The sequence below is a fragment of the Lutra lutra genome, chromosome 1 (genome assembly GCF_902655055.1).
Source record: "Lutra lutra chromosome 1, mLutLut1.2, whole genome shotgun sequence".
In the NCBI taxonomy this organism is placed as follows: domain Eukaryota; kingdom Metazoa; phylum Chordata; class Mammalia; order Carnivora; family Mustelidae; genus Lutra; species Lutra lutra.
This window is the reverse complement of record NC_062278.1, coordinates 120,152,265-120,179,928: the sequence shown is the minus strand read 5'-3', so window position 1 is coordinate 120,179,928 and position 27,664 is coordinate 120,152,265. Positions and strand designations below refer to the sequence as shown.

The 27,664-nt window shown below is 36.8% G+C and overlaps 1 protein-coding gene across 12 annotated transcripts in view; it reads right to left on the bottom strand.

Moving 5' to 3' along the window:
- The window catches only part of LRCH3 (leucine rich repeats and calponin homology domain containing 3), a 117,623-nt gene that overhangs the window by 69,588 nt on the left and 20,371 nt on the right, over nucleotides 1-27,664 (bottom strand). The window lies entirely within an intron of this gene.

Below are 27,664 nucleotides of genomic sequence, written 5' to 3'. Positions count from 1 at the left end.
AAATGTCTGTATAAGTGTTCGCCTTATAAAAAAAAATGATAGAATGTCACCATTTTGCAACCAGCAATGAATTAATGGATCTAGAATTGAGTATTAACAGCTCTTTTATTTATTTATTTTTTTTAAAGATTTTATTTATTTATTTGACAGAGAGAGATCACAAGTAGGCAGAGAGGCAGGCAGAGAGAGAGGAAGGGAAGCAGGCTTCCTGCTGAGCAGCAAGCCTGATGCGGGACTCGATCCCAGGACTCTGGGATCATGACCTGAGCCGAAGGCAGCGGCTCAACCCACTGAGCCACCCAGGCGCCCCTTAACAGCTTTTTTAAAATAATTTTTTTAAATTTTTAATTTATTTGACAGACAGAGATCACAAGTAGGCAGAGAGGCAAGCAGAGAGAGAGAGGAGGAAGCAAGCTCCCTGCAGAGCAGAGAGCCCGATGCGGGACTCGATCCCAGGACCCCGAGATCATGACCTGAGCTGAAGGCAGAGGCTTAACCCACTGAGCCACCCAAGTGCCCTATTAACAGCTTTTTTTTTTTTTTTTTTTTTTTTTTTTTTTTGCAACAAGACAATCAGAAATTGTATGCCTCCCTCTGGAAGAATAGAAAATCACTACGGTCTTGCCGGAGGGACAGACCCACATCTACTGAAGCTTTTGCTAACTTTCAGGAAATAGAGAAGACAAAGGAATCTGCTGAAATAAAGTCACTCTATCATTATCCATTTAGATCTAGTTAAATATACTGTGAGATTCACTTGCTTACCACTGTTTTCTCTCTTCTTCTGCCCTATCTCAAAGTCTCTGTTGGCAATTATTGGTGAGAATCATTTACTGAGAACTTCTCCTAAATGGAGGACTTGTATTACTGTGTGTTCACAAGTATCTTGCTTTCACCACAACATGTGAATAATACCTGCTTAGGTATAGGCACAGGTCCTTTCTTAGGAACCCTGTAGATGTTATTTTACTACCATCTAGCTTCCAGGGTCACATGGAGTAGTCTGGCACATATACGATGATTTTTTCCTTTGTAAACAGCTTGTTTTTCTTGTCTCCCCACCATCCTCAACAGACTGGTCTGGAACTCAGCAGGCTCTTTCAGTTTTTCTTCAAACCAGAGACATGCTTGCCTAGTATAGCTTTAGTTACTGCACCTCCTCCATTTGTTCTCTCTCCTTCCATAGACACATATATCTATATCTATATCTTTATCTATATCTATATCCCCACTGACTACCCCATTTGGCTATACTCTTCTACTCAATGTTCCAGACCAGGAATTTGAGTCTCATCAATAATCACCCTTTCCACAAGTTAATATCTAAAAAAGCTCCTCATTTTTTGTTTTCTTTTATGCTATGATTAGAAGCATGTCTCTTTGTTTCTCTTGAAAATCTAAGATAATTTATTTTGTTTTGCCCGTTAAATCTGTCATCTATCTCCTCCAGTTTCTACTTCTGTTCTATTTCACTGAAATCACTTGTTCTAGATGCAATCCTTGTTCATCCTGTCTCTGGCTGCTGGTGTTAAAGTGAACTGTTTTCCTTTGCCATTCATGGCTTGCATCATCGTCATGTCATCTCAGAGCTCATCTTTCAAGCTGCTCATCCTTCAAGCTGCTCGGAGTCCCTTGAAAGGCAGTTAACACCAAAATTGTAGAAGCAACCTCTACAATGGGATGGAAGTAAGCTTTTACTCAAGGACACAGTTCTTTCTGAGGACTCAAAAATTCTGATAATTGCCCCACAGGCTTTTGCCTCTTGTTTTCATTTGTATTACATTATATTCCCCAAACTCACATATTCCCTCTAGGCCCCTCCAGCCTACATGCCTCAGAGCTGTTTCACTCTCAAGTGATAGTTAGTAACTGAAGTTGGGAAACAGATCACTATCTTGCCAAAATGCCTCCCCATATTGTATTCATTAGGAAAAAGTTTTAATGCCCTAGTTAACAGAGACCATCAAATACTTAAGACTAAAAATTCCTATAGAATCACACTATAGTTTCTTTCATACTAAATGCAGTAAGAATTCTTTTTTATCAATTCCTATTTAAATTTTATTACTATAATTTTAAAAGTTGAAGAAATGAGGAGTGCCTGTCTGGCTCAGTTGGAGGAACATGTAGCTCTTGATCTTGGGGTCATGAGTTTGAGTCCCACATTGGGTGTAGAGATTACTTAAACAAATACATAAACTTAAAAAAAGTTGAAGAAATTAAATTCATTGCAAACTGCTCCTTATTTAAATTTAACCCTCCAAGATGACAGCTCCAGGCAACAGATTAAATTTAGGCAGGGATTACGCTTAAACATGATTTAAGCTTAAATTAAACCTTAAACATGATTTAAGCTCAGCCTGTTAAGCGTCTGCCTTTGGCAGGTCCTGGAATCCAGCCCTGCATCAGGCTTCATGCTCAGCAAGAAATCTGCTGAGTCAGCTTCTACCTCCCTCCCCACTCAAGTGCTCTCTCTCAAATAAATAAATAAATAAATAAATCTTTAAATTACTTAAAATCCAGAAAAATGAAACAAATAACTTCCAACATTTTTTAATCCCCATGTTAAGCAGGGGAAAAAAATAACAGCAAGATATACACTAGGCTTAGACTCATTTCAATAAATGGGTACTCCTTAATTTTTTAATATTTAGCAAATTTAAGACATAATCTATTTTTGAAACCAGAGTTTTGGATAAGGGTTCTTACAAGTTCTTTCACTTAAATTGTATTTTTATTTCAATTTGGGAAGACAAGTAGCTACTTCCTTATGTTAACTAAGTAATTTTTTACATGCTATAAATCTATGATCATATTACAGAAAATACTGCAAAGTACTAACGGTTTATAAAAAATATTTTTTGTCACACTCCCTCAAGGAAGAAATAATTCTATAATCAAAGAAATGTGTTTTAAAAAGCCTTCATGGGTGCCTGGGTAGCTCAGTTGGTTAAGTGTCTGACTCTTGGTTTCAGTTCAGGTCATGATCTCATGGGTTGTGAAATCTAGCCCAGGCTCAGCAAGGAGTCTGCTTGAAGATTCTCTCCCTCTGCCCTTACCCCCACTTGTGTGCTCCCTCACTCTCTCTCTCAAATAAATAAATAAATTTTTAAAAAAGCCTTTAAGAAATAACCTTCAGTTTAAAAAATTATGGGTATATAGTATTCTTAAAACTCTTTTTCTGGTTATAAAAGCAATGATGCTAACTTCATATGGAGAGAAGACTGCATAAAACATATACACATTCAAAGAAATAAAAATATTGCCAGTACCCTAGAAGCTCCAATGTAGCTGTTCCTGATCATAAACTTTTCCCTCTCCAAAAGAGAAACTAATCTACTGATTTTAGTGATAATCATTTCCTTGATAGTTTTAACACTTTACAATTTTTAGTACTAACTACCTATTGTTTTGGAGATCAGAAGTCAGAAATAAGTCTCATTGGGTTAAAATAAAGGTGTGTTGGCAGGGCTACATTTCTTCTGGAGATTTAGGGGAGAATCTGTTTCCTTCTATTTTCATGTAAGGTGTATCCTGCAGTAGTTCCTTCATTTTCACTGTCTTCATAGTTCTCTTCTATATAAACATGCCACAGTTTATTTGCTTATCCTACTACTGATGAACACTTCAATTACACATTGATCTAGATGAATATCTAGGAGTGAAAATGCCATGTAATAAGATGTAGGGATCTTCAACTTCACAAGAGAATGACAAATGGTTTTCCAAAGTGGTTGCACCAATTTACACAACTATTAGCAGTGTGGAAGACTTCTTGTGGCTTCACATCTTTTCCAATACTTATTATTATGAGATGTCTTAATATGTTTATTATGTTTTAAAGATTTTCATACAGTGGCATTTGACTGTGATTTTAATTTTCATTTCATTATTAATGAGGTACTACAGCTTTTCATTTGTTTATTGGCCATAGATTTTCTTTCTCATAAAGTCTTTTGATTTGTTGGAGATCTTTATAAATTCAGAATATGAATCTGGTATCAATTATATCTGCTGCAAATCTCTTCCCCCACTTTGTGGTTTGAAGTTCCACACACTTTGTGGTATCTCTGATGACAGTCTTACTTACTTACTCTATACAGTAAAATGTCTTATTAATCTTTTCCTTTATGGTTAGTGGTTTTTACAGTTTTAAAGGAAAACCTTCCCTTAAGTTTATAAAAAGATATATTCTTCTGAAAGTTTTATAGTTTGACCATCACATTTACTATACCAGGTATTGTTTTTTTAGTATGATATGAAGTAGGAGGCCATTTTCAATTTTTCCTACAGGGATATCCATTTATCCCAGTGATCACTATTGAAAAGATCATCTTCCCTCCTATTATTTGCCAATAACACCTTTGTCATATACCAGGTGTCTATATCTGTATGGGTCTATTTGAAGGCTAATACACCACACTATTGTCAGTATTACTCAATCTTAATTACTACAGCTGGATAATAATTCTTGCCATCTAGCAGAGTGATGTGTTCCTAAACCGCTAAGGTATTCCTACCTCATCGTTCTTCAAGTATTTCTTGGCTTTCTAGGTCCTCTGCATCTCCTTTTAAACTTTAGAATGGGCTTGTTTAATTTCATGAAAACACTTGCTGGAGATTGCAGTGAGTCAAAAATCAATTTGAGAAGAAATAACACCTTTACAATATTGAATTTTTCAATCCACGAACATCCCCACTAATTAATAAAAGTCACCTTTAATTTACCTATTAATAAAGTTTTATAATTTTCCTCAGGAGGGTTTTACACATTGTTTACTTGCTTTATCCCCAGTTCTATTGAGATGATCATAAGATTTTTATCTTTACTTATATTAATGTTTTATAAATATATTAGATTAGAAATATTTTCTAGTTTCCATTATGATTTCTGTCTTACTCTGTTAGAAATGTATTCTTTAATTTCTGAACATGTAAGGACACTCTAATTACCTTTTTGTTGATTTCTAACAACTTTATTATACTAAAAGAATACTCTTGGGGCGCCTGGGTGGCTCAGTGGGTTAAAGCCTCTGCCTTCAGCATATGGTCCATTTTTATAAATATTCTGTGTGAGTCTGAAAAGAATGTGTACTCTACATTTCTACATTGCACATAATGTTCTAGTTAGGTCTATTAGGTCCTATTTGTTTGACTGCATTGTTCAAGGCTCATCTTTACCTTTTTGGGGCAGTTTTTTTATATCAACTGCTGAAAAAGGTATATCACAGTCAGTCTTCTGTTACTATTACTATTGCTATCTTGTCTATTTCTCTCTGTAATTCTTGGGATTTTGTTACTGTGTTCCTATGAAATTTTAAATTATTAAATTTTTCTGATAAATCAAATTTTTATAATTCTTATTTTTTTTTTAAGATTTTTCTTTATTTATTTCACAGAAAGAGAAACAGTGGAAAGGGGAACACAAGGAGGGAGAGTGGGAGAGGAAGCAGGCTTCCCCACGAGCAGGGAGCCTGATGTAGAGTTTAATCCCTGGTCCCTGGGATCATGACCTGAGCCAAATGTAGATACTTAACTGACTAAGCCACCCAGGGACACCTTAAGTTACCTCTTTTATTTCTAGTATTGTTCTTTGCTTTGAAATTTCTTCATTTGGTTGGTCTGATGGACAGATTTTAATGTGACTCCCATGATCCCTGTTCATGCCCTTGTATAACAATCCCTTCAATTGAGTATGGGTGGGACTTCAAAAGTAGCCAATATACATTTGACCCTTGAACAATGTGGGTGAGTTAGGAGTGCCATCCCCCGACACAGCTGAACACTGGGTATAACTTTTGACTCCCTCAAAACTGAACTCCTAATAGCCTACTGTTGATCAGAAGCCTTACCAACAGCAGAAACGGTCAATTAACATACACCTTGTATGTTATATGTATTATATACTGTATTCTCACTATAAAGTAATCTAGAGGAAAGAAAATGTTTAGAATATCTTATGGAAAATACATTTATAGTACCATACTATAAAAAATCTGCATGTAAGTGGACTCATGCAGTACAAACCTATAGTGTTAAAAATCAACTTAGACTTGCCTTTAACCAGCAGAAAATTGCAAAGGAGATGTATGTTATTCCTGTGGTTATATCCATCTGTTTCTCTCTGTTGCAGCTTTGAAGAGTCAAGCTATCATGAATTTTACCCCCGAAAGGAAGTAAATTCTGCCAACAACCTGAAGGAGGCTGGAAGCAGACCCTTCCCCAGTCAAGCCTCTTGATGAAAACGCAGCCCTTGTCAACACCTTGATTGGAACCCTGCTGCAGACCTAGCTAAGCTGTGCCTGGACACCTGATCAGATACCTGATCCAAAGGAACCATTAAGTTCTTTAACTGCTAAGTTTATGATAGTTTGTTAAAGCACAGGGAACAATATAATTAATTTATCTATAGAATATCTTCAACACTTCTCAATCATTATGTTTTGAATGTGTCTCTTATAAACAGCATATAGATTTTGCTTTCTTTTTATTGCCCAACAATCTTTATCTTTTAACTGAAACACTCTATATTTAACATAATTACCCAGTGCATTTGGATTTTTATTTTTTATTTTATTTATTTATTTTTTAAGATTTTATTTATTTATTTGACAGAGATCACAAGTAGGCAGAGAGGCAGGCAGAGAGAGAGGAGGAAGCAGGCTCCCTGCTGAGAAGAGAGCCTGATGTGGGGTTCGATCCCAGGACCCTGAGATCATGACCTGAGTTGAAGGCAGAGACTTTAACCAACTGAGCCACCCAGGCGCCCTGTATTTGGATTTTTAAAACGGTCATGTTATTTCTAGCTCTTTGATTATCTACGCTCTGTTTTGAACATAATCTCAATTATGTTCAAAACAGTGAAGTACTCAGCTAGAACACAGACTCAGTTTCCAATTTTTTTAATCACTCAAGTTCAAACTAGTGGAATATGGATATAGAATTTAACTACATTTGACTTACTGACTAATTAATGTAGGAAAATATCATTTATAGGCAGTGTCCTGAGTCCTCTATATAAACCAAATGCTTCAAAAGACCTCATGTTTTTCTGAAGAGGGGAAAAGACTTCTCAGCTTTGAGAACTATCTTTACACAATAATGCCAAAGAAATGCTATATATTTGCAAATATATCAGTTTTCCAGTATTTTCTATCTCATGATGGAAATGCCTTTGTCTATTCAGTTCCTTAGGACAGAATTCTGGAATCACTTTTTTCTAATCTAAACCTATCAATAAACACTAGCAGTTTATTGGCCCAAATGTATCTTGAACCCATTCATTTCTCTTTATCTCCTCTGTCACTGCCTAATCTAAGATTCAAATAAAACAACACATGGAAAATTATTTCATAAACTATAAAACACAAAGAGGCACACATAAAGCCAGCTTCCCAGGGTTGAGAGCAATACAACAAAAACAAATAACAAAACTCCCCAAATTATATGGAATTGTGTGAGGTCAGAGTGCAATATAATAATTTATGATCTTTGGTCACCAAAATGAAGCAATATTGCATTCAGTATACCCTACTTCTAAAAGGCAAAAATGCAGAAAACATTTACTTAATGATTTACATTAAAATGTTTAAAACAATTTCCTTATCTTTCAGTGAGGTTAAATAAGCACAAAGGTTAGTGTATCTTTGTGTTACTAGAGTAAGCTTTTGATTTCACACATACAAGACTAGTTATTGTCACACAAACCTCCTAAGTTTCCAACTCTGTGTCTGTGTAATCAATCTTAGCTTGTTTTCTAGACTGCTAATTCAATTGAGATTTGCCAAGTACTACAAAAAGCCACAAACTGGATAATAAACAACTTTGCAATTAAGCTATTAAGTTACTTCTATGTATCATATCCTGCATGTGGCCTTGGTCTTTCACTAGCCATTATCTTTTCTTCTAATGCTAGTAACATGAGCCAACAACTATACCACTCTTTGGCACAGACCTTGATGTATTATTCAGTTAAGCAAAGCATAAAAAACCCATTTTGGCCTGATAAAAATATGAGAAAATTTTTGGCTAAAGGATAAATCATGAAGTCTCAATAACTGAACTAAATAACTAAACTAAATCATGATAAATCATGAAGTCTCAATAACTAAACTAAATAACTAAAGGTTTCAATAAAAAGTTCTAGCGCATTGTTTGTAATAAAATGCCCAATTATTTTCCGTTTTTATGAAAGTCTTACCCTCAATGTGAAATTCACCTCAGAGATACTGCTGAGTTTTAAAATAATATGTTAAAGAAAAAAAGCCTAAAAAAATACTAAAAAGCATCCTAAATATTAATGGAAGGGGTGTTTAAGAAACTAGATTCACACCAAATATTTAATGAGTCTCTTATGTTATAAGGATAGGAACTATGTCTGCTTTGTTCAACTCCACACAATTAGCACTCAGTAGTGCCACTGCACATAGTATGGAGCTCAATAAAATATTCATTCAAAAAATGAGTGAATAAATGGATAAAACAAAAACTGTCAACTCAGAAACAAGTAAGAATCCTGTCCTCCCTTATCTATAGAGCTTCAGCTACAGTAAGACTGTAACATGATTAACATAGCTAAGAAAGGCCAAATCACAATTTTATCTTCCTTAATTTTTTTGCTGTTTTAAAAGGTATTACATAACCTGGATTGAAAATAACTTACTTCTAAACAAGTACTTACATAAAATGAATCAAATTCAAGTTTACAGGGAAAAACTGTTATGTCTATCAAACTATAGATAAGTATCTTAGATTTATTTATTTGAGAAAGAGAGAAAGAGAGACAGACAGACAGCGGGGGGAGGGGCAAAGGAAGAGGGAGAGAAATCGTGGAACAGACTCCTAGCTGACTGTGGAGCCTGACGTGGGACTCAATCCCAGGACCCCAAGATCATGACCTGAGTTGAAATCAAGAGTCGGATACCCAGGTGCCCCAAATATTTTATAATTTTTTTAAGAAGGCTGAAATAGGTTACAGCTGTAAAAGAGTGCTTTAGGTATATAAAATATTAACACTGGACCTTTGTTCCATTTTGAAATATAAAATGTTTTTAACTTATGATATTCCCTTTCTTCCTATTTATAAAAATTACATGCACATTGATTTATAGTCCTATTTGCTACATGGACGCAGATTTTCATCTTATTTAAAGGGTTATAATCCATTATAAGCCAGATTTGATTATAGAACCCCTGTATCTTTTTGATATGCCATCTTCATTTTTTTGAGCATTTCCTCATATTCTAACACAACAAGATGTTCCAGGTTGGTTTTTTTTTTTTTTTTTAAAGATTTTTATTTATTGGGGCGCCTGGGTGGCTCAGTGGGTTAAAGCCTCTGTCTTCGGCCCAGGTCATGATCTCAGGGTCCTGGGATCGAGCCCCACCTCGGGCTGTCTGCTCCGCAGGGAGCCTGCTTCATTTTCTCTCTCTCTGCCTGCCTCTCTGCCTACTTGTGATCTCTGTCAAATAAATAAATAAAATCTTTAAAAAAAAAGATTTTTATTTATTTATTTGACAGAGATCACAAGTAGGCAGAGAGGCAGGCAGAGAGAGAGGAGGAAGCAGGCTCCCCCGCTGAGCAGAGAGCCCGATGTGGGGCTCGATCCCAGGACCCTGAGATCATGACCTGGGCCGAAGGCAGAGGGTTAACCCACTGAGCCACCCAGGGGCCCCAAGATGTTCCAGGTTTATCTTGTAAGCTTCCATGTCCCAGTTCTGCAATCAGCGGCTTCTCTTTCACCCTTGTGTAACAAACTTCTGTGGCAAGTTACATTTGGAGGATGGGGGTAGGAGACAAAAGGGAAAGCCTCCAACCCCTAGGAAAGTTACAGAATAAATGGTTGTTGGGGTTTTTTGTAAGCCACAAAGTTTTATAGTGGTCGGTTACACAGCAATAACCAAGAAAACAAAAATTGGTACCTGGAACTGAAGTGTGCTCTAACAAAAACTTAAAACACCTGGTGTTGGCTTAAAAGAAGGCATCAGGGGGGCACCTGGGTGGCTCAGTGGGTTAAAGCCTCTGTCTTCAGCTCGGGTCATGATCTCAGGGTCCTGGGATTGAGCCCGCATCGGGCCTCTCTGCTCAGCAGGGAGCCTGCTTCCCCTTCTCTCTCTGTCTGCTTCTCTGCCTACTTGTGATCTCTGTCAAATAAATGAATAAAATCTTAAAAAAAGAAAGAAAGCAAGCAAGCAAGCAAGCAAGCAGGCATCAGGAAGTGGCCCTAAGGGCCTCGCAGAGCCTGTTAGTGATGTGGGAAGGGCAGTGAAAAAAATGCTACTGAAGGCTGGAGAAAAGGGCACCCTAGTTCTGTCCCAGCATAACAATTCCGGAAGATCAATTAAAGAAACTAGAACCTGCTGTAATTTGGTAGGTAGAAAGGGTACCTAATGGGTTTAAATCACCATAAATACATGTGGCTATCTGTAGTGAAACACATTAGAGTTAAGAAATATATGACAACAAGCGCACCTGGGTGACTCAGTGGTTAAGCATCTGCCTTTGGCTCAGGTCATGATTTCTGGGTTCTGGGATCGAGTCCTGCATGGGGTTCCTTGCTCAGATGGGAGCCTGCTTCTGCCTCTCCCCCTGCCTGTGCTCTCTTGCTCTCTCTCTCTCTCAAACGAATAAATAAAATCTTAAAAAAAAAGAAATATATGACAACAAAGTATTATTAAATCTTAATGAGAAAGGATGTACATATATTTACAACACACATATAAATATATTCCTGCAATTTGCTAATTATCCTCCCTTATTTTTAGAAATATATTACACATTTTTCCTTTTCAAATAATGTACAGAAAGCAAAAAACATTAACCAACTTAAAAGATCCTTTTTGCTCGCATAGTAAAGAACATGAATTTCTGCCTAGAATGAATTTCAGTTTCACATAGTATTAGAAAACAAACTCAATTATTTAGTCTATAAAGACCATCCCTAACTGTGACTGAATTCTTATAATACAGTAGACCCTTGAACAACTTGGGTTTGAACTGTGCAGGTCCACTAATGCGGAGATTTTTTTACAAATGTAGAAAATGTATCTCCTCTTATGATTTTAACATTTTCTTTCCCCTAGATCTACTGTAAAAATACTGTATATAATACACAAAACATATAAAATATATGTTAACATGTTTATATTATCAGTAAGACCCCATCAACAGTAGAGGATTAGTAGTTAAATACTGGGGGGAGTCAAAAGTTAGACATAGATTTTCAGTTGTGCTGGGGTCAGTTTTCCTAACCCCCATGTCATTCAAGGGCCAACTGTATTTGCTTCCATCTTGAAACAGTGTTTATCACATACTCTGCCAATAAAAGTTTTCAAAACCAGGGGCACCTGGGTGGCTCAGTGGGTTAAAGCCTCTGCCTTCAGCTCGGGTCATGATCTCAGGGTCCTGGGATTGAGCCCACATCGGGCCTCTCTGCTCAGCAGGAAGCCTGCTTCCCCCTCTCTCTCTGCCTGCTTCTCTGCCTACTTGTGATCTCTCTCTGTCAAATAAATAAATAAAATCTTAAAAAAAAAAAAAAGTTTTCAAAACCATACCCAGAGGGGCGTCTGGGTGGCTCAGTGGGTTAAGCCTCTGCATTTGGCTCAAGTCATGATCTCAGGGTCCTGGGATTGAGCTCTGCATCAGGCTCTCTGCTCAGCAGGGAACCTGCTTCCCCTTCTCTCTCTGTCTGCCTCTCTGCCTACATGTGATTTCTCTGTTAAATAAATAAAATCTTAAAAAAAAAAAACATACCCAGAAACAATAAAATTTAGAGAAACACTATTATCTTAAATGAGACATAATCTAGTCAGATTTTAGTCCTAGTTCTACCATTTTTTACCATCTTAATCTCTAGAACACCTCAGAATCTCTTACTCTAGACTTTCACTGAGATGCTTTCAATTATTTTACCTTTTTTTGCAGGTAAGAAGCATACTAAGAGGTACTTTCTCCCAAGTCTATCTTTTCCATTATCTGTTTAAGAACCTTATGATTTTATGAATTAGAAGTGGTTAATTCCTACTTTCAGGGGACAAACTTAGAGCCCAAAGACCTAACATTAGTATGGCTCCTTAAACAACATTTATCTATTTTCCTCCCAGCTAATTTATTAACTTTCCATTTCTGTAAAATGAGAATGTTTGAGAGTACGAAAGTCACAAGATCCAGAAAAAAGAACATAATCATTTTACTAACATAGTATTTATTGCTCACTTCTGATAAGATAGCAAAAAAAGAAAAATCCGTAATCTTTATAACACAAAAACTTGTTAATAACGTTAATAACTTAAATCTCTTAAAAGAAAACAATTATAAACATCTAAGTGGTATTTCAAATGTTTAATTCAACAAATTCTTTCTCTGTTCTTAGGAATCTGCTCAGTTTTGTTCCTTCTTTCAAATTGTTACAATTGCCATTCTCCACAGAGGACAACTCCTAGGACAGCCCAAAGCCCGACACAACCTTCTTTTTTCTCAGACCAGTGTCCGACTTCTATACTAAACTGCCTGGGATCATTTCCTTTGACCAACCAGATCTAATTCAATCTCTCTTCTGACCCTCTGTTTTTCTCCTTATTCTCATGTAAGCTATCAGAAGAAATAATGTGATGGTGTATCTGTTAATAGGAGCCACTTATTTGAATCACAATCAAAGTAAGCTAAATTCAGTTGAATCAATTAATACAAATATCTTGAACTTAAACTTAAGTTTTCCATATCATGACAGATTGGCTTGAACCTACTCATCTATAAAGAACTTTTTCAAGTGTTTCTAGCTCTTATGCAAAAGCATACAGGGGGAAAAGGGGGATGCCTGGGTGGCTCAGTGGGTTAAAAGGTGGTTTCTTCATAAATATATTTTTAAAAAGATTTTATTCATTTATTTAACAGAGAGCAAGCACAAGCAGGGAGAGCATCAGAGGCAGAGGGAGAGGGAGAAGCAGACTATCCGCTGAGCAGGGAGCCTGATGTGGGGCTATATCCCAGGACCCCGGGACCATGACCAAGCTGAAGGCAGATGCTTAACTGACTGAGCCATCCAGGCATCCCTCAAATAAATAAATAAATCTTAAAAAAAAAAAAAAAAAAAAAAGCACACAGGGAAAAGGGACCAAGGAGTATCTTTCCCAAACTTCTCTTTTAAAAAAGATGCTTTGGGGGTGCCTGGGTGGCTCAGTTGATTAAGTGTCTGTCTGCCTTCCGCTCAGGTCATGATCCTGGAACCCTGGAACCCAGCCCCTGGAATCCAGCAGAGGCTCCCTGCTCAGTGGGGAGCCTGCTTCTTCCTCTTCCTCTCCCCTCTGCTCACTCTCCCCTCTGCTCACGTTCTCTCTCTGTCTCTCTCAAATAAATAAATAAATAAAATCTAAAAAAATTAGATGCTTTGGCCATTGTGTACTGCTTATTAGCATACACACATAGAGTAAGACATTTTTTAGAGTGTTTGCTTAGTTCACAATGTTCCTAATTCGTCTCATTCACAGGGGCTGGCTCTCCCTCCCTCTTTTTCAGAATTATATAGACCAGTGATTCTTAATCCTAAAAACACTCTCAAAGGAAGTCACTGAACTTTGGGATCTCGCCAATCTCTATACCCTGGTAACTCCTGTCCCTCCTTCAAGGGCTATCTCAAACATAATTTCCTTACATCTTCCTTGACTTGTCTAGGCACTCAAAGGATTTTCTATTTCTGTTTCTATTTTCTGTTTTTATTACCCCACTACAGTAATCACCACATGGTACTGTTAATTCTTCATTAGAATTTAAGTTCTTTGAGACGAAAAGCTTTGCGTCTTTTGCATCTAACACAACACCTAACTTATTAAAAGGTCAATTTTAATTGCTAGAAGTAAGGTAACTCAGCCTGCTAACATCAGTTATTTCATGCTGAACAAATCTCTACTTAGCTATTTCATTTTTTATTAAAAACTGAAAAATTAATCTTTTCTAAATAAAAAAAATTTATTTGATAGGTAACTAGTTAATTTTTAAAATGTGGGCTCCATGAAGGGATTTATAAGAAAGGATCTTTAGGAGAGGAAATGTAGGAGACATACCTACAGACCAGGTCAGATTCCAAAACATCACTACCAACCCTCTGCAACACAACTTAAAAATGAATGGATTATCTGATAAGAGATTAATATTCCAGATATATTATTTTTAAAAATCCTAAAACTCAACAACAAAACAACAACACAATTAAAAAATTGGGCAAAGGAGTCAAGCAGAAGACACACTAGCGGCCAATAAGCACAAAACAAGACAGTCAAGTCAACATCACTATTCATTAAAGAAATGCAAATCGAAACCAAAATGAGATTCCACTTCACATCAATTAGAATGGGTATTTTTTTTTTTTAAAAAAGCTTGAAAATAACAAGTATTAATGAGGATGGGGTTAACTGTAACTCTTGTTCTTGCTGGTAAAAATGTAAAATGGTACAGCTACTACAAAAACAGTATGGTGGGGACGCCTGGGTGGCTCAGCTGGTTAGGCGGCTGCCTTTGGCTCAGGTCATGATCACAGCGTCCTGGGATAGAGTCCCGCATCTGACTCCTTGCTCGGCGGGGAACCCGCTTCTCCCTCTGCCTCTGCCTACCACTCTGTCTGCCTGTGCTCGCATGTACTCTCTCTCTCTCTAACAAATAAATAAATAAAATCTTAAAAAAAAAAAAAAGTATGGTGGTTCTTCAAAAAATTAAACATAAAATTATCTAGCAATTACATTTCTGAGTACTATACCCCAAAGAACTAAAGGCAGGGACTCGAACAGGAATTTGCACACCAATATTTGTACCAGCATTATTCACAAGAGACAAAAGGTAGAAACAACCCAAACGTCCATTAAAGATGAATGGATAAACAAAATGTAGTAAATGCATGCAACAAAATAATATTCAGCATTAGAGAGGAATGAAATTCTGATACATGCTACAATGTAAATCAACCTTGAAAATATGTGCTAAGTGAAACAGACTAGACACAAAAGGCCAAATAGTGTATTTCACTTATATGAGGTACCTAGGACAGTCAAACCCATAGAGACAGAAAAGTAGGGTGGTTAGCACAGGCTGGGAGGGGAAGTAATAGTTGTTTAACAGATACAGTTTCAGTTTGGGAAGATGAAAAAGTTCTAGAGATAGCTATAGTGGTGATGGTTGGAAAACAATGTGAATGTACTTAACTGTACCTTTTAAAAACAGTTAAGATGGTAATAAATTTTAGGTTATGTACATCTTACCACACTAACAGATTGAATGTGTAGTACTCAAAGTAACCAAATCAATGTAATCTGCCTATATTTAAAAATCTACCTTAAAAATCTCTTTATAAAATTATGAACTTTTCTAATAACGGTATCTTACAACTCAGCAATAAACTAAATAATACAGAAATGACAGAAACACAAATTCCAAAATCCTTGAACATCAAATCTCAAAAGTTAGTCTCACAACTGTGTAAGAGAATGTCACTTGTTTATTAACCACTTTCCTTCCTAATTCCACTTCTCTTTCCCAGAGAGAAAAATGTCCAACATTTCATTGTATTCAGTTATGTAATTATGACAGAATTTATCTCTTTAAATCTTTAGAGTCAAGCCAGGATAACCTAAGTTCATTCTAGTCCAAACACAAATGAATGTTTTCAACAGTATGGCATTTATTAAGAAACGTTAGCAGTCAAAAGTTCTATGTTCTTCTAATAGTTCCTTCAGGCCATCCCACGCAATGACATCATCCTTACCAGATAAAGCCCATTATGCAATACCCACATATACAGTACTATCACTTTCTATGAGAACAGTTGCTGTTATGAATGTTAAAAAGATTATGACAAATATTCTCTGTTAAGAGATTTTTAACGCTGAACAATGTAAACTTTAACATAATATAATAATAATATCCTTTAGTATATTAAGAAAAGGTAAATACAAACTATAAAAAATTTCTGAAATACATATTCAAGATGAAATAAAAGATCAAGTCCCTAAAGAATTATGTAAAAGTATTAATTTTAAATGTGATTTGATAACCATTTAACAAACCACAATGATACTGTGCATGGTGTTTCCCACAGACTAACAAATACCAAGGAGAAAGACCATACACAGTTGCCCATTAATTGAAGATACTGTGATACCTGATAAAAGTTTGTTACACTTTTGAAACCTTCTTTTAAATTTGCCACATTTAAAAAAACACACACACCCTATACTTAGGTATTTTTCCTTTATATTTTCAACTGCTATGTCATTCCCATGAAAATTTTACTGAAAGATAATGCAATAAAAATAATTTTATTTTAACTATTAGTAAAATTATGTAACCCAGGGAGGTCAGAAATTAGAATATTTTCTAATGTTTTTCATTCTAAAGTCACAACATTTGTATATAATTCTTGGGTTTTCTTTTCTTTTTTTTAAGATTTTATTTATTTATTTGACAAAGAGACAGCAAGAGAGGGAATACAAGCAGGGGGAGTGGAGGAAGGGAGAAGCAGGCTTCCCGCTGAGCAGGGAACCTGATACCGGGCTTGATCCCAGGACCCTGGGATCATGACCTGAGCAGAAAGTAGACACCTAACGACTGAGCCACCAAGGCACCCCAGGTTTTCTTTTTTAAATTGTTTTTAACTTTTTATCAAAGGCAGTAAATTTATACAATTTTAAATGCCAAGTAGATTTCTGCTTCCAGGAAGACAGAACAGATAAATTGTTCCCTATTCCACCTGTTAAGTGCAAGTTAAACTGTGACCATTGTCTCTAACATAAACATAAGAAGACTCTAAAGGGTTAAAAGAAGACAACTAGGAACTTCAAGACCCAAGGAACAACATAGTGATCAGTTCCCTGGATTTTCTTTTTGCCTCATTTATCCTAGACTTGGAGGTGATGTCTCCAAGTTGGCAACCCAGAAATATCCATGGGCAGAGACCCAAAAAAGAAGAAGAAGAAAAAAGGTCCTAACAAAAGCCTGCTCTCTCTAGCCAAAGGACCATGAAAGGGGCAAATTAAACAATAACTGCCCTACTCCAGCCAAATACCTCAAAAAAATTGTGGCCTCACCCTCACCTATGCCAAAAAAGGCTGACTGGGGAACCTAAATTTGATTTTCCACCCTTGCGGGACTAGATAACTCAGGATTTCTGTGGCTCCTCCCCAGTCTCCACTGGTGTGGGCAAAGGTCTGCTAGGGAGCTGGGACTTTCACTCCTGCCAGAAGGTCATGTGGCCCCCCTCCCCACCATGTAGAGTCAGAGGAGACCACATGAACCTGGACATGCACCCCTACCCAGCAGTAATGAGGCACCCTCCAACTTCCTACTGGTGTGATATCAGAGGAGGACTAGTAGAGTCAGGACTTTGACCACTGTCCAGGAGTTGGAGAGGCAGAAAGAAAAGATAAATGGCTTCTTCTAAGATTACCATTCCTTTTCAGAAAGTAAGGGCCATGAAGAAATCTCAGTTCCTCAGAGGAAAAAAAGAATGAGAAGTGTATAGGGTACGTAGTAAAAATGTCAAGGACTGAAAATTTTTCAAAATCTCAACACGATGCTAATTTTAAGTGTTCTGCATTAGAGTTTAAAAATTCAGACCACCATGACTATGGTGTCATTACTGAGATAGTGCAAAAAAATGAGAGGCATATACCAAGAGAAAGTACCACTGAGCCTATTTGACTTTTGAGTGAAGCAAATACTTTAACAAGATCCAGTCCCTGTAAGTCATAACCCCAAAAAGTCAAAAACGACTTGAACTAGAAGGACCCAGGAATTCAATGACGGAGATGCTGATAATCACATTTTGAAGCAGAGTATCAGAATAGGGAATTAGAGAAAATCCATTAATGTCTTACTTTACTTATAATATTGGAATTCATACTGAATGATGACCACTTGATATGACCAGTTCAGGGAATATCTATTTTTCTGTGAAAGCTATGAATTTAACTATCACAATTTATCTTCCTTGTTTTGTTTTCACGTAGTATTTACAGAGATACCAAACTGTGCCTCATTATGTGGCAGGTCTTACTTTTAACCAGTTGGAAAATAAAAAGTATATCTTATGATCAAAACAGTCATGTTTTTAAATGATATGATGACATAGTTTCATGTTTAACAGTTCTAACTCAGAAATTAGAACTTCATGAATGCTTTGAACAAAAATATTACAATCTCATCACAACAAATTAATGGCAGCAAGTCTGGCCTACTTCACTGTGGCCTTTGCTAGGATTAGAAAATCTGGCCATGATTCTATAAAAAATTTCTTTGCAAGAAAGTTCAATTTGTTGTTAGCAGGTATTTGTTGAAATTAAGATCATCACATTAAATGAATTTGCTGTCAAATCTTTTTAACAGAGTAAGTAAGATATTATCAGAAAAACAGAGGCAACCTGTCCTCCCATTTTAAAATATCTGTGAATATTAGTATTAGTATATGACTTGCACATGTACATCTGAAAAAGTATAATATAGAAACCTAAAGATTTCTACATATCCCTTTTTCATTAAAGACTAATACGTATTTTTTGGTATAAAGACTGACCAAGGGGCACCTGGGTGGCTCGGTGGGTTAAAGTCTCTGCCTTCGGCTCAGTCATGATCTCAGGGTCCTAGGATCGACCCCCACATCGGGCTCTCTCCTCTGCAGGGAGCCACCTTCCTCCTCTCTCTCTTTGCCTGGCTCTCTGCCTGCTTGTGATCTCTGTCTGTCAAATAAATAAATAAAATCTTAAAAAAAAAAAGAAGAAGACTGACCAAGTGTCTAGATTACTTGAGAAATCTGTTTGTGGTTGCATGTCTGCTTTAAAAAAAAAAAAAAAAAAAGGCTTTGGTAGGGGCGCCTGGGTGGCTCAGTGGGTTAAAGCCTCTGCCTTCGGCTCAGGTCATGATCCAAGGGTCCTGGGATCAAGCCCCGCATTGGGCTCTCTGCTCAGCAGGGAGCCTGCTTCCCCCCTCTCTCTGCCTGCCTCTCTGCCTACTTGTGATCTCTGTCTGTCAAATAAATGGATAAAATCTCTAGGGGAAAAAAAAGACTTTGGTGGGGCACCTGGATGGCTCCGTCAGTCAAGTGTCTGACTTCGGCCGAGGTCATGATCTCAGGGTCCTGGGGTCAGGCACCCGAATCGAGCCCTGCGTGGGGCTCCCTGCTCAGCGGGGACTCTGCTTGTCCCTCTCCCTCCATCACCTACTCATGCTCACTTTCTCAAATAAGTATAAAATTTTTTAAAAAAGAAGAAAAAGGTTTTTGTTGTTACCAGTATTCACCTTTTTCTTAGCATAAACTAGAATATTTCTAAGCCATAGAGTTTGTAATCCTTTGCTCTGTTTATGGTATACTTTCATCTAAAATACTGATACCAGTATCTTGTTACTAGTGCAGGTAAGAAAGGGAAGAATTTACAATAAACTGGTAATATATTTAGGTGCATAGGGTTTATCTCTAATTAAATGTTTAAACCTACTTCCAAGTCCCATATTTACACTTAATTTCATAGAAATTTCTTATTGGATATGTTATATCCTCAATAAATACCATAAAATGAAAATATTTAACTCTCACTTCAGACTATTTTATGCAAAATTTTGACAATTTCAGTTTAATGAAAGAATTTCAAACTTGAATTTATAATTTACTATGATTGGATTAATTTCGGTCTAGTACTTGATATTATCAACAGTCTTCTTTCATAATGGTATTAGTATTCTGGTATAGTATTTAATTTGAATATATATTTCTACCTACCCAGGCCCCACCTTGGTTTTTAAATGTTTGGCCTAAATTTATTTTAACTGTATGAAATAAGCATTTGTTTAGGACAACATTCATGTAAAACTCTCTCTGAAATGTACGCAGAATTTCTCTCTTGGCTAAATGTATTATCATTACCTTCTTTATAATTTTAATCGGTTTTCCAGAAATGATTTCTTCATAATATAATTGTGAAATCAAATTGAGCACCTTGGCCAACAGACACATGAAAAGATGCTTAACAGCACAGATCGTCAGGGAAATGCAAATCAATAACAACAAGACATTACCCCACAATTGGCAGAATAGCTTAAATAAAAACAGAAGAAATAACAAGTGTTGGTGAGGATGGGGAGAAAAAGGAACCCTTGTGCATGTTGGTGGGAATGCAAACTGGTACAAGCCACTGTGGAAAACAGTATGGAGGTTCCTCAAAAAATTAAAAATAGAAATACCATATATCCCAATAATTCCACGATTGGGTATTTACCCAAAGAAAATGAAAACACCGTAATTTGAAAAGATGCGTGTGCCCCTATTGTTTACAATAGCCAAGATATGAAAGCTACCAATAATGTCCAACGATAGATGAATGGATAAAGATGATGTGAGATACACACACACACACACACACACACACACACACACACACACACACGATGGAATAGTACTCAACCATAAAAAAGAATGAGATCTTGCCAACTGGGACAACATGGATCCAGAGGGCATTATCCTAAGTGAAATAAATCAGACAAAGACAAATACCAAACAAAACAACCAGCAGAAACAGACCCATAAATACAGAGAATAAACTGAGATTTGTCAGAAGGGAGGGGGTGGGGGATGGGAAAATGGGTAAAGGGAGGCTTCCAGTTGTGGAATGAATAAATCATAGGGATGAAATGTGTAGCCCAAGGAATACATTCAATGGTATTATAAAAGGGTTGTGTGGTAACAGATGGTGGCTGCGCTTGTGGTGAGCATAAAATAATGTATAGACTTGTTGAATCACTCTGTTGTATAGCCAAAAGTAATGTAACATTGTATGTTAAGTATACTGGAAGTAAAAAATATTTTAGTATTTTGGCTATTGTGGACATTGCTGCTATAAACATTGGGGTGCATGTGCCCCTTCAAATCACTGTGTTTGTATCCTTTGGATAAACATCTAGTAGTGCAATTTCTGGGTCTTAGGGTAGCTCTATTTTTAGTCTTTTGAGAAACCTCCATATTGCTTTCCACAGTGGCTGTACCAGTTTGCATTCCCACCAACAGTGTAAGAGGGTTCCTCTTTCTCTGTATCCTCACCAACATCTTGTTTCCTTAAGTTGTTCACTTTAGCCATTCTGACCAGTGTGAGGTGGTATTTTGTTGTGGTTTTGATTTGTGCATGTCACATTCTCCCTAATGCCAAGTAATGTTGAGCATTTTTTTCATGTGTTGGTTAGTCATTTAGATGTCTTCTTTGCAGAAATGTCTGTTCATGTCTTCTGCTCTTTTCTTGACTGGCCAATTTTTTTTATTCCAGTATCGTTAACATAAGTATTATATTCGTTTCAGGTGTACAATACAGCCATTCAACTCCATACATCACGCACTGCTTATCACAATGTGTACTTCTTAAACCCCATCACCTATTTCATCCATCCTCCCACCATGTTTTCTCTGGTAACCATCAGTTTGTTCTTTATAATTAAGCACCTGTTTCTTGGTTTTTCTCTCTCTCTTTTCCCCTTTGCGCATTTGTTTTCTCAAATTCCACATGAGTGAAATCATATGGTATTTATCTTTCTCTGACTGATTATTAGCATTATACTCTCTAGCTCCATTCATGCTGTTGAAAATGGCAAGATTTCATTCTTTTTTATGGCCAAATAATATTTCACTGTATATACACCACATCTTTTTTATCCATTCTTCATTCAATGGACATGGGCTGCTTCCATATCTTGGCTATTGTAAATAATGCTGCTATAAACATAGGGGTGCATGGCATTCCTTTTAATTGGTGTTTTGTATTTTTGGGGTAGATACCCAGTAGTGTGATTACTGGATGGTACAGTAGTTCTATTTTATTTTATTTTTAAAGATTTTATTTATTTATTTGACAGACAGAGATCACAAGTAGGCAGAGAGGCAGGCAGAGAGAGAGGAAGAAGCAGGCTCTCCGCTGAGCAGAGAGCCCAATGCGGGGCTCGATCCCAGGACCCTGGGATCATGACCTGAGCCGAAAGCAGAGGCTTTAACCCACTGAGCCACCCAGGCGCCCCCAGTAGTTCTATTTTAAACTATTTTAACCATAGTGTTCCAGGGTGGCTGCATCAATTTGCATTTCTACCAACAGTACACAAAGGTTCCTTTTTCTCCACATCCTCACCAACACTTTTTGCTCCTTGTGTTTTTTATTTTACCCATTCCTACAGGTGTGAGGTGATCTCATTATAGTTCTGATCTGTAGTGCCCTGATAATGAGTGATGTTGAGCACCTTTTCATATGTCTATTGGCCATCTGGGTGTCTTCTTTGGAGAAATGTAGAAATGGAAAGTTTTTAAAAAGAAGCAACTGTTTCTGCATGAGCACAAAATCTTTAGGTCACATTGACAATTGTCACATTTTGATATGTGAATTCTTATTGACAGAATAAAGGTCTTGTTTTTATAACACCATGAAGCACTGTATTTCTTTGGACACTTCCATCCAATTTCTGTCCACCATCTGGAGGATGCACCAGGTCCAAGAGCTAATACCTGCCTGTGAGCAGTCAAAGTTTGGAGCTGGGTGCTTAATACACAAACACAAAAAAGGGCTTACTGGAAGAGCTATTAACAGTGTCTAAGTCCAAGAAGGCCCATGCATCATGTTTTATCAGTTTTCATACATTTTCTCAGAAAAATAATGTACACCGAGTAACTTGAAAAGCAGCTTTTTTTCCACAGTTATGTTTTTCACATATCCTAGAAGAGTAGGATGCTGAAAAATGCATGTAGGCTGACAAAATTTTGGTACATAGTTCTAAAGCTGGGCTGTGAGAAAAATATTAAAGAAATTTAACAAGAGGAATGAAAAAACAAACTTTGAACTGTATGTTAACTTATCTAAGAAAACTATCCTTGTATTTTGGAGAACTGAGTTCTACTCTTGTTTTGCTGGTGACATAGGCTGGACTAGGATGACACACAAATCACTTAATTGTGAAAAGTAGAAATTAGGTAATGAAAAAGGATAAGAACTCCATTTTTAGAAAAAATTATTATATAAACACAAGGCATTATTATTAATGATAGAAACGTTATTGCCAACATAAAATTACTATTTGATAACTTCTCGTTTTAAATAATGAAAATTCTAAAGGTAACTAAGATAATGATTTTTTCTGAAAAGTTTTAAAAGAAAACCTTAAAATGATAATCAAAAAGTACAAAGTAAAATACAACTCTTAAAGTAAATTCAGGAGGAAATTAAATCATACATTACAAAAAATGACCAACAAAAAACTTGGGGAAAACATGATACCAATTACCAGTGTTAACAATCAACCATCTTACCCCTTGGTTGGGGGGGTATGTCAATTCCGAACCATGGCAATACAATGTACCAATTTAATCCTGGTAGATATAGGTCCAGGATAGAACCCAGTAATATGTATTTCTAACAATTTCCCAGGTGATGCTGTTGCTGCTGGTCTAGGAACCATACTTTGAGGGCGCCTGGGTGGCTCAGTGGGTTAAGCCGCTGCCTTCGGCTCAGGTCATGATCCCAGGTCCTGGGTTCAAGCCCCACATCGGGCTTTCTGCTCAGCAGGGAGCCTGCTTCCTCCTCTCTCTCTGCCTGCCTCTCTGCCTACTTGTGATTTCTGTCAAATGAATAAATAAAAATCTTTAAAAAAAAAAAAAAAAAAGGAACCATACTTTGAGAACCAATACTCTTTGGTAAGCTATGAATATGCCTAACAGAACTGTGTATTCACAGAGCAGACTTAGAATCCAATTTCTAGGGGCTGGCTAGTGGATTAAGCCTCTGCCTTCGGCTCAGGTCATGATCTCAGGGTCCTGGGATGGAGGGGGCTCTCTGCTCAGCGGGGAGCCTGCTTCCCCCTCTCTCTCTGCCTGCCTCTCTGCCTACTTGTGGTCTCTCTCTGTCCAATAAATCAATATTAAAAAAAAAAAGAATCCAATTTCTAGCCCAAGACAATAATTTTAGTATTATCTGAATATTTGCAATATGCATATTTGCATGTTATTTGAATATCTGCAACCAAGAGCAATAGTTTTTTTTTTTCCTTTTCTGAGAAAAGCTAAAAGATTGGTATTCTATATTTTTGTTTCTATATTTGCCCACATTTAGAAAATATACCAAGAAACTTGAACAGGTATTACTACAAAGCTGTAACTGTTTGTGGCAGTAGGTTTCTTACTCCAGAACCATGTGAGAATAAAAATAGTTCAAACTTTAGATACTCTAATGGTAATAGCAATACAATGAGTTAGAGAAAAGTGGAAAGTTATGAGTCATACCAAGAACCTGGAAGAGTAAAAAACTGCTTTTGGGACAAGACAGCATAACATATGATAGCAAAGAATATATTGTATTCTGCTAAAACTGTAATTGCTCACAGAGGAACAGATGATATGAAGTAATTTAGTACTATTTATTCTGGATAATAATATTATTTTATACTAATTTAAGTAAGAATTGTTAAAATATCTTTTTCTATAAAGTCATTATGCATATGGACTATAAATACTCCTTTTGCTTAAAGAAAGATATTAAATCTTTTATGAAATTGGTCTTGATTAAACTGCTGGAAACACATGTAAAATTTGACTTAGTGTTGAGGAAAGGAAATTAAACTCAGGAAACTTCAAAAATACAGTTTCAGTGTCATCACATAAATGAGATTTATTGAAAATGAGCAGCCACAAGTTGGCATTTAGATGCTGGTATTTCTAAAACTTTTAAGATTATTTATTTACTTATAATAAAGTATTGAGGGAGAGAGCAGAGTGTGTGAGAACATAAGTCGGGGTGGGGAGCAGAGGGAGAGGGAGAAGGAGGCTCCCTGCTGAACAGTGAGCCCCCATGCGATGCAGATATGGGGTTTGATCTTAGGACCCTGGGATCATGACCTGAGCCAAAGGCAGATGCTTAACCGACTGAGCCACCCAGGTGCTCATCTAAAACTTTTGATAGTATTTTAATTCAAAATATAGTTTGGTATATTAATAAACAGTAACACAGTACTAATAACTAACACAGTAAAGTTTGACTATATTGGGTATGAAAGAGAAGAAAGGCTGTTAACGCAGATGAAAACATAAATAAGAATCAACCAAAAAGCTTTAATGTTAGAGTAAGAAAAGGATTCGGTCAGATGAGGGTTAAAATTGTCCATATTCATGACTTTGAAAGGCTCCTGCTCCTTCACATAAATTATCTAAGCTGTCCCTGATGCCATCCTATCTGGTATCAGTTGTCATGTGAAATGATACAAAACAAGGTTCCAGGAGACAGGCTATATAATCCTGTACCCTACTGTTCACTAAAAGAAGTCATGGCTCCTTAAGGATAATAAATGCCTTCCCTAGGGGAGGGGGAAACAGGATGGATCTAGAATATCTTTCTATTCTTGAAACACAAGTTTTAAGTTCTCAGCAGCAGTGCTGGCTGGCATGGGGAAAGAGGCCTGTCCAAGAGGAAGGTCACCACACATGAAGGATGCAGGCAGTGACACTAATATAGAATACAACAGTTAGAAACAGCCCCACGTAAACATCTTCAATCTCTAAGAGACCATAAGTCCAGAAGGATCCTGAAAAGGAAAGATAACATGCAGGGAGCTGTGAAGAAATCAATACCTATTCTTTTGTGACAAAAGAAGAGGATAATCAAGACAGACGTTCTACAGAAAATATTTTAGGTTCTACTTGTCATTATCTTATGTTGTAAAATAAAGACGTGTTTACAAACTGTATGTTCTATGATAAGACAGAAAATTTAATAAACCTATGCTGGTCATTGTTGATTTGTTCATCTCAGGAATGTTCAGTTCCTATTGTTATTAAACAACGATAAACAATTTGTCATTAAACAAATAAAACAATTGAGCTAGTAATGATTAGGCCTCTAAAAAGCAGGTATGAGGGCACCTGGGTGGCTCAGCCGGTTAAGGGTCAGCCTTTGGCTCAGGTCATGATCCCAGGGTCCTAAGATATGGGCTGCTTCTCACTCTCCTGCTCCCCCTGCTGTGCTCTCTCACAAATAAATAAATACAATCTTAAAAAAAAATTTTTTAAAGCAAGTATCAAAAACAAACATACCAATGAGAATTAAAGGCCTGCTTATAGTATAATGATTCTGATAGAAAGCCCCAATTCTCATAATAGAAGTAGGTACAAAATAACACAAGGAGATTGAGCTTTGGACACAGGCTGGGGTGTTTTCACCTACTAAGATGACATACAAAGGCTTTTTTACCTTTTCAGCATAAACTTTGGCAGGGGCCCAGCTAAGCCAAGGCATAGTTCAAAAGGATTTGCTGATATCACAATTAACTCCAGCCATGTACATATCCATGATATGACCAATGATAAGCATATATATCATATCCATATCCTAGGAAAAGGTAACTGGTGTCATAACTTTGTTCTCTGACTACTGTACTCCCCCAAACAGTCTTTTCCCTTTAAAAAAAAATTTTTTTTTAAGATTTTATTTATTTATTTGACAGATGGAGATCACAAGTAGGGAGAGAAGCAGGCAGAGAGAGAGGAGGAAGCAGGCTCCCTGCTGAGCAGAGTCTGATGCAGAGCAGAGGCTTTAACCCACTAGGCCACCTATGGCGCCCCTCTTTTTTTTTTTTTTTTAAATAGACTGGTGTTAAAGGGCTCAATTTAGTCAGTATTTGTGGCATAGGGCTGGAATAACTGGGGCCAACTATTTGCTAGAGAACCTCTGGGAAAAGAGAGCAACCTTGATTACCTGATTAACTTTAGAGCAGTGCTTCTCAAACTGTGCTGTTTTTATTTTTTTATTATTTTTTAAAATTTTATTTATTTATTTGAGAGAGAGAGAAAGAGCACGAGAGACAGCATGAGAGGGAGAAGGTCAGAAGGAGAAGCACACTCCCCATGGAGCTGGGAGCCCGATGCAGGACTTGATCCTAGGACTCTGGGATCATGACGTAAGCCAAAGGCAGTCGCTTAACCAACTGAGCCACTCAGGTGCCCCTCAAACTGTACTGTTTTTAAAATCGCCTGAAGATCTTATTGAAATGCAGATTCTAATTCGACAACAGGGTCTGAAATTCTGCATTTTTCTCTCTCTTTTCAGGAAAGCTCCACGCCCATCATGGAGCCCAACTCAGGGTATGAACTTACCACCCTCAGACTGAAACCTGGCTGAGATCAAGAGTCTGACGCTCAACCAACTGAGCCACCCCAGGCACTCCTAAATTCTGCATTCTTATAAGATCCTAGGTGATGCCATGTCTCTGGTCCTTAGACCATACTTTGAATAACAAAACTTTAAAAAACCACAGAGCTTCCTGAAAATTTCAGAAGAAAATACTATGTAGTAGTATCCCAGGAAAAGCAGGGCAGAACAATTTAAAAGAATAATCATGACTCTGAACAATATTTATCAACCAAGAAAACAGAAAAACTTCTATGACTGAAACCAAATAATGACTAAAAATTATTCAGACCACAGATGTAAAAGGCTCATCAATCCTCAAGTAGGATAAATACAAAGAAAGTCAAAGACAAAGAAAAAAATCTTATAAGCAACCAGAGAAGAAACATATGTTATCTGAAATCTATCATTAACAAAATAAACTGAAAGCTGATTTTCCAAAAGAAATTATGCAAGTCAGAAGATGATGTACTGCTATTTTTTTCTTTTAAAG